This window comes from Triturus cristatus, chromosome 3_1 (assembly GCF_964204655.1).
Source record: "Triturus cristatus chromosome 3_1, aTriCri1.1, whole genome shotgun sequence".
NCBI lineage: Eukaryota > Metazoa > Chordata > Amphibia > Caudata > Salamandridae > Triturus > Triturus cristatus.
This window is the reverse complement of record NC_140583.1, coordinates 820291661-820310137: the sequence shown is the minus strand read 5'-3', so window position 1 is coordinate 820310137 and position 18477 is coordinate 820291661. Positions and strand designations below refer to the sequence as shown.

The 18477-nt window shown below is 40.9% G+C and overlaps 1 protein-coding gene across 2 annotated transcripts in view; it reads right to left on the bottom strand.

The window, feature by feature from the left end:
• The window catches only part of SLC19A1 (solute carrier family 19 member 1), a 145682-nt gene that overhangs the window by 107766 nt on the left and 19439 nt on the right, over positions 1-18477 (bottom strand). The gene's annotated exons all lie outside the window — the stretch shown is intronic.

Here is an 18477-nt window from a genome sequence, read left to right as displayed (position 1 = left end):
GAGACTGCAGAAACGCATAATTCCTGTGGCCCTGCCTATGCCCCAGTGGTCCTGAACTTGCATTCTGCTGAGAACACCATCAACAGAAGTGGCCTACCGGCACTAATCACTTAAACTAAAACTGCACAAATGACATCAATAAAATTAACATAATTCACTGTTGTGAAGCAAAAATTATTTGTTTTATCCTAAAATTATAGCATCCATAAGCTAGAGGAGCGCAGGTAGCACAAGGGGCGGATAGAAAAAGCAGTCATCTGGAACAAAAGCAGGTCTTTGTCTGGAGACTGCGCTGTGAATGATACATAAAACCGTAAATCCAGCGTCTTACATAAGAGGCACTAATTTATGTGAGACTAGCTCTGGAATGACGTTCCCTCGCCGATGGCCATAAGCAGCTCTAAATGATTCATGCAGGTGAATGCAGGGCAGTGTTTATATAAACTTTGAAATTCAGTGGGGGAAAAAAAAAATCAAGGCTAGTTATGGTTCGGCGAAAACAAATCCCCCAACATCTATGAAATTCGCCTGTTACACTACGCAACACACAATGCACACCACAGTTCATGCTCCCCGCCATGCTCAGCCCAGCACTTTGTGGATATCATGTGATAAAAACAGAAAAGGTCAAAAATACGGAACAGGTGGCGAGGGCATGAATTGTAGTTGAATTTGGTTAGTGAATTTCAGGGGTTTTTTGTGTTCGTGTTCATGAAACCATAATTATCCTTTAACTAGGTCTTTTTTTTAGTGAATATACATATCAGGGAAAGACGTCAATGTGCTTGCGCAGACGTTAAAACATGGCAAGTTATTGATAAAAAAAATAGATTAAGGCTGCTTTCTAGGACTCCGTTTTCCCAGCTTCGGTGTGCATAAAGGAAGCCGCTACAATGGTCATCTGAAGGCCAGAAATTTACGATTCATTGGCTGTCCTAGTATTGCCAAACAGCACAGGAATCTTCCTCGAAGGGCATATTAGTTATAAAAGGTACTGGGGTTGAACTTTGTGCTAGTTCCCGATGCAGTTATGTGCTCGCATGTTGCGTGACAGTGGTCACTAAGCCCAACCATTAAACTTTGCAAAGTACCTTCCACTGCATGTGAACGTGTCGCAACATTTTTAGTAACTTTGTATCCGTTTGAGCTAGAAACAAATTATTTTTGTTAAAATCTGTATATTATACAGCAGACAACAGATTATATGGCAAATCCATAACTATGCAAAAAAAAAAAAAATCAGAGACGGCAGAAACGCATAATTCCTGTGGCCCTGCCTATGCCCCAGTGGTCCTGAACTTGCCTTCTGCTAAGAACACCATCAACAGAAGTGGCCTACCGGCACTAATCACTTCAGCTAAAACTGTACAAATGACATGACTGGGGTTGAACGTAGTGCTACAGTTCCATATGCAGTTATGTGCTCGCATGTTGCGTGAAAGTGGGCATTAAGACCAACTTAAAATGCATTTATAGACTTGGGTGTTTGAGCTCAGTTACATCGGTGTTTACATGCATCATTCCTGCACAGTGTGCAAAGGTAGACATTATATTAAACTGATAAAATTAGTCTCATCATTACATTAAAAAAATTAAAATCAAGCGGCTCTTGAAAACATTCACCACCTGTATGAACTAACACAACGATTTCTCCCTTCCATATGCGATCAGCAAAATTAAGCTGGTCTGATACTCTAGTGTGAAGTGCAAGTGAGAGTCAGGTTGGCCCTTTCCCGTCAGAGAATATGGATTCTCCACATGCACATGACTGGAGAATCTGAATTTCATTTTGGACACAGAGGGTAGCCTTATGAAGAAATCTTATTTGGTATACTCAGGGTCAGACAGGCCTTTTATTACACCACGCAATTCCTCAGTGGGCTGGAGCCCTTGGAGTCTGGTTTTGAAAGCCCAGGCCCCTCGTGTGGCCTCTGTTACTTGCCCCAGCGCCGCAAGGTTACTTTAACCAGGCACTCACACACTCGCTATGGCGAGTCAGATTTCATCGCGGCGAGCTACTTTTAGGACATACTGGCCCCTGCGAGCTGACAAATAACATATTTTCTGTTCACTCACAAAGTGAATGAGCAATAAAGATGCCTTTAAAACTTGTTTTTATCCTGTCACATTTGCTCTGCATTCAGAGACAGAGGTCAAAAGTCAGTTTGTGTTCCTGCATTTGGACCGTGATGTTAAGAGGATTTTCTAAAGTGAGCTGTCTTACAATTGTGCTGTGTAAAGCGTGTGAAATGAAAGGCTGTAAGAGGTCAGTCTTTTTTTCTAACACAACATTGAAATAGCTAATAAGTGAACTGCACAAACATTTCAAAATATATTTCAGCAGATTTGAAAGCACATTTATGTAATTGTGAGTGGTGAAAAGTAGATTTTTATAGTATGAAAGCAGCAGCGCGCCAATCTCTAGAACCAGCATTTTTAACACTTTATTTTTAATGCTACGATTTGTCAGGGCATTTTTTACTGTTCTTAACTCAAGAAAGCACTTAGCACTTTTTTTGAAGCTGGTCCCTGGTCCGCCGCAACTCTTCTGGCTGATTGTGTGGAGGGACGTGGCTCCTCCCCTCAGCTCCCTCACTTCCGGCGCCTGAATCGTTATATAAGAGGCATGTGGGCTTCAACGCACAGCGGACATGCACATCTGGCGCACCAAGGGCAAGCCCATCTGCGCTCGTCCGCGTCCAGCCAGGGCCAGGGGCCACAACCCATATATCTCTCCCCTCAAAACAGTACTAGGCAGAACAGCTGCTTTATCTAAAACGACCATTTATGGAGAACTGCCAACACTATTTTGATCCAGACAGCACCCACACAGAGTGCATATACTGCCCCTTTGAGCTGTCAATGTCCTCGCATATCAATCCACTTAACCCTTAATCTTACAAAATAACAGCAGGGCGTTGCCTAAACATGCAGCGGAAATTTCAAAGTTCTGTTCTTGACAGAGACCTGACTCAATTCAGGATGTGACCCCTATATCGTCCAAGCTCTCCCCCCGGGCTATACTATACAGAGGTTAGATCGGACCTCAGGTAAAGGTGGCGGGATCGCCATTATTTACAAAAATCAGCGTACCTGTCGTATATCCGGAAGTCCACTACCAGATTGTGAGAACCTTTCGTTCTCAATAGGTTTTACTCCTACGCTCACTCTGTCAGGTATTTCAATCTTTCGGCCCCCTGGGTCCTCGGGACAATTTTGTAAATCTCTGCCTGACATGGCTGCAAATTTAGCCAGCACCTCTGCCAACTTTTCATTACTGGGAGACTTTAATCTTCACTTTGACGACCTCTCACAGGCGGCCGCAGTTGAGATAACGAATGACCTTGCAGCTTATCAGTTTCTCCAAAAGTTTACCAATCCAACCCATGTGAAAGGACATCTGTTAGATCCTATCTTCTCATATTAAATCCAAAGAAAGTAATGAATTTCTCAAACTTGAGTCTTTATTTCAACACGGCTCCATGCATCCATACAGGTTGAAGGACAGGAACAACTGCCTTAACCAGATAGAATGATACCACAAGAAAGCTCTGAAAGAACTTAGAATGCCAAGCAAAGATATACAAGTCGCATGCACTTAAAGACATAAACACCATTATCTAAATGCATTAAAACTATAACATGGAATGTAACACATCCCCCATATTAAATAAACAAAACAGCATTACACAAAATCATCACGCCAAGCAGGAGCATTTCTGATACGTGTATCAGACTTAACCCTTGACGCCACAGATTCACAAGTGCGCTTATTTATTTGATCATCACACTCGTAAACACAATCCTTATGTGTACCTTCACCAGAAGATAACTGTACAGGACATTTAGCAACTCTTCTAGTGTTCCAAACCTTCCCATCTTGCGTTAACACACTATTTTTAAAGGTTTTCTTTATTTTAATTGGCCTGCCATATTTGCTCACACTTTTGCCTAACATGCCTGGCCTTAATATTCTTACCCAATCCCCAGGTCTGAAAGAATGTTCCCTGGTTCTCCATTTATTATCGTACCACAACTTTGTTTTGTTTTGCTTACACTCCACTCTCTTTGCAGTAACATGCACACCTTCATCTCTTTCAAACAAATCTTTACACTTCCCTCTGAACCACCACGGACAAACAATAGAAGCAGGATTTCTTCCTTTCAGCAATTTGAAAGGACTGATCTCCGTCGTAGAGTGTGGCGTGATGCGATAAACCCATAACTGTTCTCTGACCACACTTAACCAATCACCCTTTTGTTTTACAGCTTCCATGACAAATCCTTTGAGTACACGATTAAAACGTTCAACTTGGCCATTTTCATGTGGTTCATACAATGAGGTCAACTTGTGGGTAATGTTACAAGCTTTAAGAAAACTCTCCATTTCATTCGAAACAAGTTGCACCCCATTGTCTGAGATCAACATAGAAGGACACCCTTCTCTTGAAAAAATCTCCTTGAAGAAATTTATAACTGCATTGGTATTCGCCTGTGGGACAAATTTTACTTCAGGCCACTTAGAATGGTAATCAATAATAACCAACGCAAAACGGGAATTTTCAGGTAACATATTAAAAGGACCTGAAATATCAAAGGCTACCTTTTGCCACGGTTCAGTAGGCCAATCTACCATTTTTAACGGTGGTACCTGTGTTTTTAACATTTTGTCACTAGAACAACAGTCCTGACATTCCCTGACAATCCGATCAATAAACCTGTCCATCCCAGGCCACCAAAAGTATGTTCTAATTAACCTTTTCATAGATGAAATGCCAGGATGTGTCTTATGTGCCAACTTGAGAATCAATTCCTGCATTCCTTTTGGCGGAATACACTTGCCCGCTTTAAATACAAACTCTCCTTCACAGAACAATTCATCTGCCACATTGTAAAAAGGCAATAAATCTGGACTCACTTTGCTTTTAATAGGCCAACCCTCATTCACACATTTCATAAGGCTTTCCCACCTATCATCCTTGATCTGAGACTCTTTCCAATTTTGTTCAGTGATGTCATGATATTGTGGAGGAACGACATCATTAACACCCAGAACAAAGTCGCACTCCTTGAGCATTTTACTTTACTAACCTCCTCTTTACACGGCAGACGTGACAGACAATCCGCCGTTACATTTTTTTTTCCCGGAACATACTCAACGCTAAAATTGTATTCCTGAAGTTTTGAAGATAACCGAGCAATTCTAGCTGTAGAGTTCCATCCACCCCCTGTTGACAAAATATTAACAAGTGGTTTATGATCTGTTCTCAAAACAAATTTGCTGCCCCAAACGTAAATCCTATAATGCTCTACACCCCAGACACATGCAAGTAGTTCACGCTCAATAACTGCATACCTGCGTTCAGTTTCATTCAAGGTTTTTGAAGCAAATGCTACATTCCATTCATATTTGCCATCACTTTGGGATAGTACAGCGCCCAAACCATATAAGCTGGCATCAACCGTTATAATGCATTCCTTCCTTGTGCGAAACGGCTTTAGAGTGGGAGCATTAATAATGTCATTTTTAATTTCTGCAAACGCTTTTTGTTGTTCCTCTTTCCATTCATAGTTAGCCCTCTGTCTTAACAACATTCTCAAAGGCTCCATTTTAGTGGCAAAATTTTCAACAAACTTGCTGTAATATTCACACATACCTGAAAATGATAATAATTGATCTCTGTTTGTGGGAGCAGGGGCATTTAAAATGGCCTCTACATTTGACTTTTTTGGTATTAAACCTTCACCTGATAAAGTATGTCCCAGATACTCAACCGACGATTTGAAAAGATTGCACTTGTGCGCCTTAAGAGTAAAACCATTACTCTCAAGTCTTTTGCACACCTCATTAAGATGTGTATCATGCTCTACTACATTCTTAGAAAAAATCAATATGTCATCCTGAAAACATTTGACATAAGTATCAATGTCCCTGAAGATCTGAAACATTACTCTTTGAAAAACAGAGGCCGCCGACGCCAAACCAAAAGGCATTCTCCTATATTGGTACAGCCCTACTGGGGTAATGAAAGCAGTAAGTTTTTTAGATTCTTCTGCCAGCTCAATTTGGTGGTAAGCCGATCTTAAATCTAACGTAGAAAATACTTGTGCACCGTCAAACAGTGAAACTAACTCATTAATGTTAGGTAGAGGATGGCAATCTATGACAATGTTAGAGTTTAATGCTCTTAAATCCACGCACACACGCAACTTTTGATCAGGTTTCCTCACCAAAACTATGGGAGAAACCCACTCGGACGATTCAATCGGTTCAATAATGTTTTCCTCCAACAAGTCTTTAAGCATCTCTTTGAGTTCGTCCCTGACATTGATGGGAACACCCCTTAACTTTTGCTTAACTGGCAGTGCGTTATCTTTCAACACTATTTTATGAGTGAAATTCCTCAGTTTTCCCAACTTATCACAGAACACTTTGTCATATTTTTTAACTAATCTGTTTTCCCTCTCTATATTTTCCATGTCAATGTTAAGTGTGGCTACTTTACCCATTAGCGAATCGTCACACAAAGATACTGGATTTTCTGCACGTGGATTAAGAGTCACACCCAACTTCCACTGGTCACGCCACCCAAGAACATTCACCCCTTTTAAAGCAATATACAATTTGATAAATGAACTTCTTCCCCCAAAATGCAGGGAACCCTGAAAAAACCTTCCATTTCAATCTTTGATCCATCAAAACTTTCAGCATATACATCAGATTGTTGTAATTCATTGTAATTACACACATCTTGCAACCTTTCATTGTAATATTGTGCGGTTATGATAGTCCACGGCGAACCTGAGTCCACCATGAGATCTACATCCACTCCACAAATTTTGAATAAACATTTAGGAGAACTCATGGATTTTTCATTTTCTGTACCATACTGTAGTATAGACACCACATGTCCTCTGTTGGATTCCTGAACATCATTTACACTGGTAACTTTGTAATTGTCTGAACTGCTGGAAGTCGAAATGCGTGCTTGATTACCATAACGTCTGTCTCTGCACACACTGCTGAAATGACCCTTTCTGCCACAAATTTTACATTCCCTACCTATCGCAGGACATCCCTGGAAAGAAGCAACATGAGCTCTGCTTCCACATCTATAACATGCAATGACATTAGACGATGGTTCATATTTTTTACCAACACTAAACTTAGATTGAAATTTCCCTTGTTGTATATCAAGTTTAGGTTCATTTTTTTGCTTGACCACACAAATGTCCTCCTCGGTGGCTTGTTTATTAACACTTGAACTAACCACCACCATCCATTTTTCTGAAAGCTCAGTAGATTTCGCTACAGCGATCGCTTCATCCAGATTGGGATTACCCATTACCCATAACTTCTCTTGAGTTTTTTTGTTCTTGACATGTACAATAATTTGATCGCGAATCATTTCATCCGTCATATTTCCAAAATTACAATGTAAACTCAACGACCTCAATGACGTTAAAAAATCATCAAAAGACTCAGAATCCTTTTGTGACCTTGTATAAAATTTAAATCGGTTTACAGCGATATTTGACGTAGGTTTAAATCTTTTCTCCAATCTAGCTAAGGCTTCAACATATGTATTCATATTGTCACCTTCCCCCAATTGTGGTATTATCTGAGGTAGTGCTCTAAAAATTTCTTGACCTTCGGAACCCAAGCAGTGCAGTAAGATGCTCTTTTTCCTCTCAGCACCCATACGCTCCCCATCAATAGCTTTCATGTATGTAAAAAACTCCTCTTTCCATCTTGGCCAAGGAATAGGAGGATCACCTTTCTTTTGTAAAAAAATTTCTGGTGCTTCAAACTGCATGTTGTCTTATGTGGTGATACAGTGTCAATAACCCAAATGCATTAACAGAAAGCAGCGTTAAAAATCACATTTGAACAGAGCAAAAAAATAAGTCAGATCGTGTTTTAGATGAATATTGTATTATTAAATAAGAAATACCAATCGTAACTTGCGCCTAATGGCTTCCGATGAGTTTACTCCGTTGCGCGTTAGAAACTGCACACGCGTTCTCGTAGTAAAAGTATTTCCGATAACAAAGTGATGGTTGCTATGCCAACACAAAATGGCCGCTGTGCGTTGCTCGCGATTGCGTTAGCGTGATGATGTCAAACGCTAATCGTCAATGCTCATCGCCGTCATAGGAGACATTCCGAGCAGTAGAAGGTTGGATTGGGAGAATTCCTTGCCAGGTGAGAGAATTTACACGAAGCATTCAAATGAAGCCCGAAATTCTGTTATATTTGAACTCACCGCTACTGCATATTGGTTGATCAGCTCGAAGTCCAATCTTGACACAGCGCACACCGCATCGATGCGAACAGTTCACAAAGATTAAAAGATAGACGAGGCTCCGCTTTTATCCTTGAGCCGAAATTAATCTTCACTTCATAAAATCCTCTCGTGGGTTACACTCCGCTCCCGTGTTAATATGTTGTAAGAAGGCAGGAGTAATAGTCGTCGCCAATATTAAATCCAAAGAAAGTAATGAATTTCTCAAACTTGAGTCTTATTTCAACACGGCTCCATGCATCCATACAGGTTGAAGGACAGGAACAACTGCCTTAACCAGATAGAATGATACCACAAGAAAGCTCTGAAAGAACTTAGAATGCCAAGCAAAGATATACAAGTCGCATGCACTTAAAGACATAAACACCATTATCTAAATGCATTAAAACTATAACATGGAATGTAACAACATCTGTTAGATCCTATCTTCTCCAATTTGAAAGACCTAGTAGGAGGGAAACCCATTCCAGGATCTTGGTCTGATCATTTTCTTATCCCATTTTTCTGGACCCCCAACTGTGCCACGTCCCCTATTAAGCCGATTAAAACAAGGTCATGTTCCTGGCCTAAAATCTCGACAGAACAATGGTTTTTAGAATTACAAAAAACAAAGCCTGTCCCTGACCCAGACGCCATAATCGCTAACGAGAATTTTAATAAGTGGATAGAAAGCTCTTTTGATCAAGTTCTCCCGATAAAACCAAACCACATGAAAATTGGAATTAACAGAATGGCATGGTACTCTCCAAAGCTTCGGGCGTTAAAACAAATCTGCAAGAAACTTGAACGAACTTGGAGAAAGGATTTCTCCTTAAATAATAAACTAGAATATAGGGAGGCCATCAAACTGTACAAAGCAGAAATTAAACTAGCCCAGGCTGCCAACTATGAAGAAAAAATTTCCTCTGAGGCTAATTCTGCATGTGAAATTTTTCGCATTGCAAAAACACTGCATAGAGCCCCTCCACCCCCAGTGATCCCTGATACCTCAGGCTCGCGTTGTAACAAACTAGCTGCCTTTTTCCTTGATAAAATTGAAGCCATCTATACATTATTCCCCCTGGCAGATGGCCAAATATCGGATATTAATCCTTACAGCATGGAATCCTATCTGGAGGCAATCCCCCTAATGGACCCGGGGGCGCTTGAAATCATCTCATCACAGGTGAAAAGTGGGTCGCCTAGAGACCCAGCGCCTCTCAATATCTTGAAACAAGTTGCCGGAACTGTTTCCCCATCATACTGGAGTTGATCAACGCCTTGCTCTCCACTGGAGTGGTTCCCCCTCCGTGGAAGAAAGCGACGGTGAAGGCACTCCTAAAAAAGCCTAGCCTTGACCCTGACTCAAAGGGAAACTATCGTCCCATCTCACTTCTCCCAGGAATCAGTAAGTTAGCAGAAAAACATGTTAAATCAGTGCTGTCTGCATTTCTAGAAACTCATAATCTCCTCCACCCGTCACAGACTGGCTTCCGACCACTCCAAGGAACAGAAACTAACCTGTTATCAGTAGTCGAAGAGTCTAAAAAAATCCTGGACGCCGGAGGTACCACCATGGTTATCCTCTTGGACCTCAGTGCAACCTTTGACACGGTCACCCACCAAATCTTGGTCCGTAGCTTTGGCATGGCTGCAATCCTTTTTGGATGATAGCTCCTTCCAGGTCTTTGACGCCAATGTGGCCTCAAAACAGGTGCCCTTCCCCTGAGGATTTACCCAGAGAACTTCCTTGAGTCCCACCCTATTTAACATTTAGAAGAGCCCGTTAGCGGGGATTGTGCTGCCCTTTAGGGTACATATAGTAACCTATGCAGACAACACGTAACTCGTATCGGGATTCAACCATTCTGATAACTCCTCTCCCAGCCTCCGTCCCTGCTTGGAAGAGGTAGCCAAATGGATGAATAATTCCTTTCTGAAATTAAATGGAGAAAAGACGGAGATGATGATCTTGGGGAACTCTGCCCTCTTTGATCCTAAAATAATGTGGCCGGCCGACCTGGGCCCCGCTCCGGCCCCAGGACCCAGATGAAAAGCCTGGGTATTTGGCTGAGCAGGCACAGGAGTCTTCAAGAAAAAGAGAGGGATGGGTGGGGAGGGGGAAGAGGAGTGGGAGACACAGAAAAAGGGATCAGAGAGTTAGAAGAGAGTAGAGGACGACAGAGAGAGTAAATGGGTGAATGGCAAGAGAGCAATCGCATGAGGACATGAAAGTGAGCAGGGCTGGATTATTTTAACAACTGATTTGTCAGGAGAGACCTTCTATCGGGCTCCACACCTCCTGCAAGCTGCAAAACACTGCCATATTGATACTCCAAACGCTGTGATCTCTGAAAGAGCAGGAATTCCAACTGCTACACAATTGCTCTGACGTGGCAGATTACCCGCCATCAAGCCTATCTTGTGTTCCTAACAAAAACACAAAAACCTATTTACTAACGCCGTCAGGCTGCGGAACAGCTACCTCCCAACCGATTCATATACTGCACCACTGAGGCGTTACATCCACAGCAAAAACACAGCATCCAAAGTCCACACAAACTATTTTTAGGGCAAACAAGCCTACCTTCATCTCTAAGCAACTGATATGCAACTCTTTACCCTCCAAATTCCATCTCCCTCCAGCTTCCCGAGACCAAACAAGCTCCCCAAAAATATATATTTGCATCCGAATCCAACACAAAGTCCGGTGAATCTCCAAAAATTGCACAGCTGTTTTAAGCTTCCAAACTCTATAACCTTGATTTTCGTCCCTTACTTCTCTAGTGGAACCCGATCCTCATACCACAAAAATTCTAAAAACTTGCAGCCTTTAAGCACTGTAAAGCCCTCTAATGAGGAGGGTTCAGGAACACTACCTGAACCAATGAAGGAGTAAAGTCCTTTGATCCATGATAACGTTCTCAAGGAGACCACATCTTCGTTTAAAACAGCCCTCGCCTCTGCCTTTATCATTTTCACTTTCCTAACAGGAATCCTCCCATCATCTTCACCATATCTGCACAAAAACTTGAGAACTCTAACTGCCTGCATGACTGAAAAATTTACTTTTCCAGATTCACCATAAACCCAAGGCCTTCCCAAAAATCTACCACCAGATTTAAGTGGCTTCTCAACTCCGCCTGATTGTGAGACAGCAACAGAAAATGGTCTAGATACATTATCAGATGAACACCTAAAGATAAGCTGCTATAGGCCTCAAAATCATGGTAAAGCAACAAGGGCAGACGCCAATCAAAACGGAAGGCAGAAAAAACAGTACAGCAAGCCTGACTTGAAGAAATCTCTGTCCACCTTCCCCAACTGGAATCATGAAATAAGCATCCTTTAAATCCATGTTCACCAACCAATCATTCACCTTCCTGCAACATGTTCCCTAAAAGATGAATACTCATGTCACATGGTCGCTAGGGACATTGTCGACATCTTTAAGTTACAATAAGCACGGTAGCCATGCTGCCGCTTTTGTGCACAACACTACCTGTCTTTATTTTTTTTTTTTTACAAAACACGGTTTTGCCTTTCACATGAGAACTCTCTGCTGTGCTCGTTCTTTGCCTGTTCCTGGAGTTTAGTCTGAACATTGTGAGAGAGGTCGATAAACACGGACGCTCGTTATTTTGTTGTGGTCAGGCCCTAGCACTTAGACAAAACATACCAATGCAGCTGTTTTTAATAGAGATTCGAATATTATAGGGATGCATGTTTAGGAAACACACACTTGGAGAGGGACCGTTCCAGGGAGAAGAGCAATCCGCACCGGTGATGTAGAAATACGATCTATGGCTTGAGGTATGGGGTCTGCTGACAAAGCCCAGAGATCTTCTATTATATAATAATACTTCTGCTTACCAAAGGGAGTGTGGTTAGGTCTTGGAGTCCTTTATCCCCTGTCTTTATAAAATGACATCTCCCTTTATGATATATGGCCTTGCTGCAATGCTACCTGTATTGATAGTTTGCATTTTGCTGCTGGTTGTAAAATAAATATGTTAAACTATCTTCGTGTGTCTGTCATATCTTATTGTGGACAAGTACGAGAGTGTGAGCGAAAAGGTGTGTCTTGTTACCATGATTCCTGAGAGATCCGGGAGTGTTGTGTTCTGGGGTGTCCAATCATTGGTTTCTCAGTTTGTGAGTAGGAGTGCGAGTGAGACGCTATAGCTAGTTGGTCCTGGGTGCGTGGGCACTAAGGTGTTGGGAAGGCTTAGCCCCTATAAATGTCCCATTTTCCTGTGCATATTTGTGTGTATGTGCAGAATCCCTGCAACACTCTCCATCATGAAATATCTTTACTACAGAAACCAACTGAGATGCCTCAAATTTATCACCAGGTGGCAACGTTTGTCCTTTGTTTTTTTTTTTACTAACAAAATTGACCTAAAAAAAAGTCCTGAAATTCATCATCACCCTCATAGCTTTACTTTTTTCAACATCTGCTGCACCACTGCCGGCACTACCAGCTTCTTCTCTTCTGTAAAAACATGTTCCTTAGCTACCTTATCTGAACTGGAACTTGTCTTATCTTTTCTTCTTTTCACCCACCACCAGTAGAATCTAATGGGCAGTTCTAAGTGTACAAAAAGATGCACACCGCAAGTAAAGCTTGGTAAAATAATACGCAGGTAAAATAGATCCTTTTATACAAAAGAATTGCCGATTTATTTCATGAGATGGACAGAGAGTTTGAACAGGCAAGATCCAACAGTTGAATGGCAAACCGATACACGGCTGCCATATATATACACAATTAGCCCCATTCAAAACCCGCAACTCCCCATGACCAAGCTCGTTACCAACTCCAAGCACCACATATGAAAAGGACACGAGCGCCACCGCCACATACATGGTCACGTTTGTCAGTCTCGTAACGGTGCTGCAATACAAATAATAATACAAATGCATGAGCGCACTGGAAGGATTGAGCTCACACGCATGCAACACAACTCCCCTTCTTAAATTTTTATGTCATTATATAATCCTGGAACTTTGCGGGTGGGCGTCTCACTCTCATATCTCTGGGAGCAACTTTAGTATTGTCAGTCACAACCGGCTCAATTTTTTTACTGCAATCCACTTCCTTCACATCTAAAGACACATTAATACCTAGATTATCCAGACCTTCCACTCTGCCTTTGAACAATGATACCCTATTAAGATTCCAAACACTCCCACCATCAACCGCACAGCATTTCTGAAATCTTGAATGACCCAAATGGGATCTGACCAGATGCCGCAACCTTTACAATTTGTCCTCGATTTCTTAACGCGGACCATGTGACCAACCTCCGCCTTTTGTTTACTTACATTACCTTTCCTATTCCTCAAATTCTGTAACATTTTGAACTTCTATTCTTCCATTATGCATCAAATCCCTTCGAAATTCAACTCAGCATGATTGTCAACTTTCTTCGGTTTCATCTTTAGCCACCAGGGTACTAACCTAGACCCTGGTTTAAGTCCCCTCAAAAATTCAAAAGGACTTACTGAAGTGACAGTATTAGGTGACGTGCTATATGCTAGCAGCATTGACTATAAAGTATTTCTCCAATTGAGGCATCCTTTAATAGACAATTGGATAGCTTCCTTAACCACACAGTTAAACCTTTCCACTTGACCATTTGCATCTGGATAGAACACCACAATCCTTCTATGCTTCACATCATACCTTACAAATAAATCCTCTATACATTTACTGGTAAATTGAGAACCATTGTCAGTAGCAATTTCTTGGGGGAATACCCTCCCTACAGATAACTTCATCCAAAAATTCAATCACCCCCCCTCAGATGTTACTTCAGTCACTATCTTGACTTCCGGCCACTTAAGAGTAATAATCGATTAGTACTATACCAAATACCTCCTGCCTAGGCAAAACAACAAAAGAGCCAATAATATCCATACCCAACGTATGCCAAGGTGCTTCAGGAAACTCAATAGGTTGAGGATCAGTGCACTTAGCTCTAGCAGACTTATCAGTAAGAGCACATTTACCACATAATCTCACTTAGTGCGCAACATAAATATCAATACCAGGCCACCAGAAACTCTCTTTAATACGCCTTTGAGTGCTTGAAACGCCCATGTGACCTTCATGAGATCTTTCAATAATTTTTCCTCTCAAATTAAACGGAGGTACAAATTTGTTACCCTGTAACAACAATACCATTTTCTACACCCAACTCTTCCTGCTTTAAAATGCTCCATGATATCACCATTCATTTTCCTTTCTTCGGGCCAACCATGTAAAATACAATGCAATACCATTTTAAGTTCTTCATGCTTTTCCATTTCTTCCATCTATTTTGCTTCTTGAACGATGGGAGATGTACTACTAATCAAATGTATGTCTCTTAAGGTAAAAGCCATGCCAAAATCTTCCTTGTCTACTTCCTCATGTCCGGCAGAAGGTACGGGCAATATAGACCATGCAATCCGCATGTATGTTACTTATCTCATTCACAAATTCCAACTGACAATAAAAACACTGTATTCTAGAAGCCAATCTTGCGGATATGGTACGAACTTCTCCTGGTGCCATCATGTGAGCTAAAGGTTTATGATCGGTCTTGATGATAAATTTAGTGCCCCACAAGAAGGTTCTGAAATGTTCAGCACCCCAAGCGCAGCATAACAACTCCCTTTCCATCACTGAGAGAGTCGTCTCTGCATTCCTTAGTGCCCTGGATGCATATGCAACAATCCATTCCTTACCATCGTCTCTGTGCAATAACACACCACCCAGGCAATGTTGCGGTCATCCAACATTACCAAACAGTGCTTGCCAACAATAAACTGTTTCAAACAAGGAGCATTCACCACAAATTCTTTCAAAAGGATAAATACAATCATCATATCTTCAATCCAGATATATTATGCATTTATTTTTAGTGAACATCTGAATGGCACTACTTTACATGCATAATTAGGAATACATTTAGCATAATAAACTCTATTAGACCTAGAAACGCCACCAGCTGCTCCTTAGACAGGGATGTGGAATTCCCATAGCCCGACGCCCCGGACATATTGTTTCGGGTCAAGGGTGTTGGAGCATGATTTTCTGTAATAAAATCTGATCGATGAAATCCACCTGTCAGGGTAAACAAACACTAACGATTTGGAAAAATAAAATTACTAACATTAACCCAAATAGTGTACAACGTGAGAAATGTGCAAAAGCACCATGCTAGTCCTGCTTAGTAAAACGAAATGAAACACAATGAGGACTAAATTGAATTCATATAGTTTATATGCAATTTCTAATACGTGTCATTGTGTCTCTTTTGCTGCAGAGAACGACTAAGAGAAAGCATATTTCTTCGTGAAAGTATAGAGCAGGATTTTAGAAATAATTCTTTCTTTGCTAAAATAAATGTAGGCCATAGAAATATTAGGTTGTGTGTTCACGTACTCCTATCCTTGTGGTTTCGTAGGACAATGCTGTCCTTAGCTTTAGGCCTTCACATTTTACAAGTTGTTTCCTGGAGTGTAGATATTAGCCTAAACCGCTCTGAAATATTGTGTTCTTATCCTGTTTGACCGAGAGTAAACGGTTGTTAAGAAGTTACTGTTTCATTAATAAAAATACAATAATAGCTAGGTTACTTCCGCTTCCTACTTCGGAAGTGGAGAATGTATTAGACAAAGGGTGTTTAGGAAGACTGGTCAGGTCATAGTCAAAGGACCGCCACACAATCATGTATAGCCAATGAAAGTGTTCATGGGGAGAGAAGAGTGATACAATGTTAACCAAGAGAAAGAAGCTTCAGTGTATAAAGACCTTCGTGGGAAGGTATTCTTCGGCTTGTTCTCAGAACTTCTGGGGTCTCGTCTTGAGTTTGTGGTGTGAGCTGCATGCCGTGTTGATTCCTGATATTCTGACTGGCAAACCTGCTGATCCATTGACTTTACTTTATCGGCTGATGGTACTGCCTTTGCTATTCCCAACGACTGTGGGAATCGTTTTTCTGTTAATGTTCGCTGAGCAATAGAATTTCCGTTCTTAGGTGAAGTGTTTTCACTGCTGCTGTGATCTTCACTTGTTCTCTCTCCCCTATTCTTGATGAATCGGATATTGTGATTTTAATTTGCTTTGCTATATTGTGATAATCTGTAACATTTAGTGTACTAAAATGTCATTCCATTTGGACTTTGTGATTGACCATTCACTATTCTAATAACAAAGAGCCAATCAAAAGAAAAGGTGTTTGTCTTTATTCATGAGATAGATAAATACTTGCCAATGTTATGGATTATGTTGTTTAGCGCATTTCCTTCATTCAAGGTCCTCATGAGGAAATAGCATAACCGTGATTTCAATTACACAGTCCCTTTTAACTCTACCAAAGATCCGTCAGAGGACCTTTGTTACAGTTACTTGTGGAATAATGTCTTATGGGCCCGACAATATGGATATGTTGTTGTAGTTATTATAGAGTTTGGTGTGGATTGTAATGAATGTTATTACCCACCCGCTTCCACTACATCAGTTTTGGTAGTTGCATCAGTTTTGGTTAGTTCGATTAAAATTACTGTGTTTTTGAAAAGATGGAGTTAACAGACTGACTTAGATGTTGAGATATTTGTTGTTTGTGCCTTTATGTCACGTTGAGGTTTGTAGAATCTCAATGGAATGGTCACATTGAGGTTTGTAGAATCTTAATGGAATTGACAGGTCCGCCGTTGGCCTAAGATCCCGGTATAAGCCTACGGGCTGTCCAAGTGTGGCATACACTAAGCTTTATGTGCATTGTCTGCTGGTAATACGGTACTAGGTGGTTGCCAAACTGAAAGTATCGTACAGGGAGTTTTATTGAATGAAGTTGTGGAGGTTTATTTGGGTCACTTCAGCGGTGCAAAAGGAGAAGTCCAGAGAATTTTCTGCTTGTTAGAGAGCAAATAAAAATCCCACTGGTTGAGGATTTATTGCTGTAGTGTAGAAATCTCTCTTAGAATACATTAAAATACTTGCAAATTTGTTCTTTTAGTGGAGCAGACAAGCAGTGTTTTATGTTTATTTTGTTAGTAAAAAGACTGGAAACTGTTGACGCTGATTTTGTTAAGGGAGGGTCAGTAGAAGGAGTAGAACTGACATGGAAAAGTGGCGCCTTGGTATTGGTCATTGGAGAATACATCACCAAAAGTGCCGCGCTGGTATTGGACAGTAGCGAGGCTACGTCACAAAGGTGCCACGCTGCTATTGGTTAGTTAGTGTGAGTCACGCGGAGATTGGACAGTGAAAATAACTTTGATTGGAAGTAGAAGTAAAGTGAGATTTGTAGATGTATTTACTAATATGAGTTTTTAGATTTGAGAAAGAAGCATAAAACTAATAAAGTTATAAAAAAAATGTATTTAGTAAAGATCAACCCATAGGGATTAGAGAAGGAACTCTTATAGCTCCAGATGGATCGCCCGCAGCAATTATGGCGCTAGAAAGGGGAGATCATACTTGTACTTGGGTTAGAAAATTGGATGAAATATACAGAACAAGATGGTAATTTAAAATTTCCAGAGTATGGTACTTTTGACACCAAGATTTTAGAGAATTTGAAAAGACGAATGAATGACTTGAGCCCAAATCCGAGACCTATGCAGTACGAAGCTCCTGAAGAATGGGATTACGAAGAATTTAAAAGAGAGACAGCAAAACAGGTACAAGAATACAGTGAGCAGATACTCAGAAGCAAAGTGGGTTGCTCGCAAGAAAGAGTGGAGAAGAGGTACTGTTATGGAAACAAATGGATTATTCCCTGTTAGAGAGGCTGATGAGACCGAAGGGAGAAAGTGTAAAGAGAAAAAGAAAAATACTGAACCACAAGGATTAAATGTTAGTACAGATGATATTGACGAGGATTTCCTGAGTGGGTTATTGATGAATAGACCTCCTCCTTATCAAGAGGAACAGACTAGTGCGAATGGGAGTGTTCGAGTGTTTTTACCGAATGCTCCTTTAATTAAAATTGTGAAAGACAGATTCAAAATGTAAATAGAGAAGTGTTAATGAGAATGAATTTGACAAATAACCCACATGTGTTGTCAGTTCCGGTAACAATTGGTCCAATAGTTTCAGTATAGCGCCAGAGACTTACACAAGTGCATGCTTTAACGGTTCCGGTGAGAAGTAATGAGCATTCTCATACGGACTACAAGGAATTAATTTGTGGAA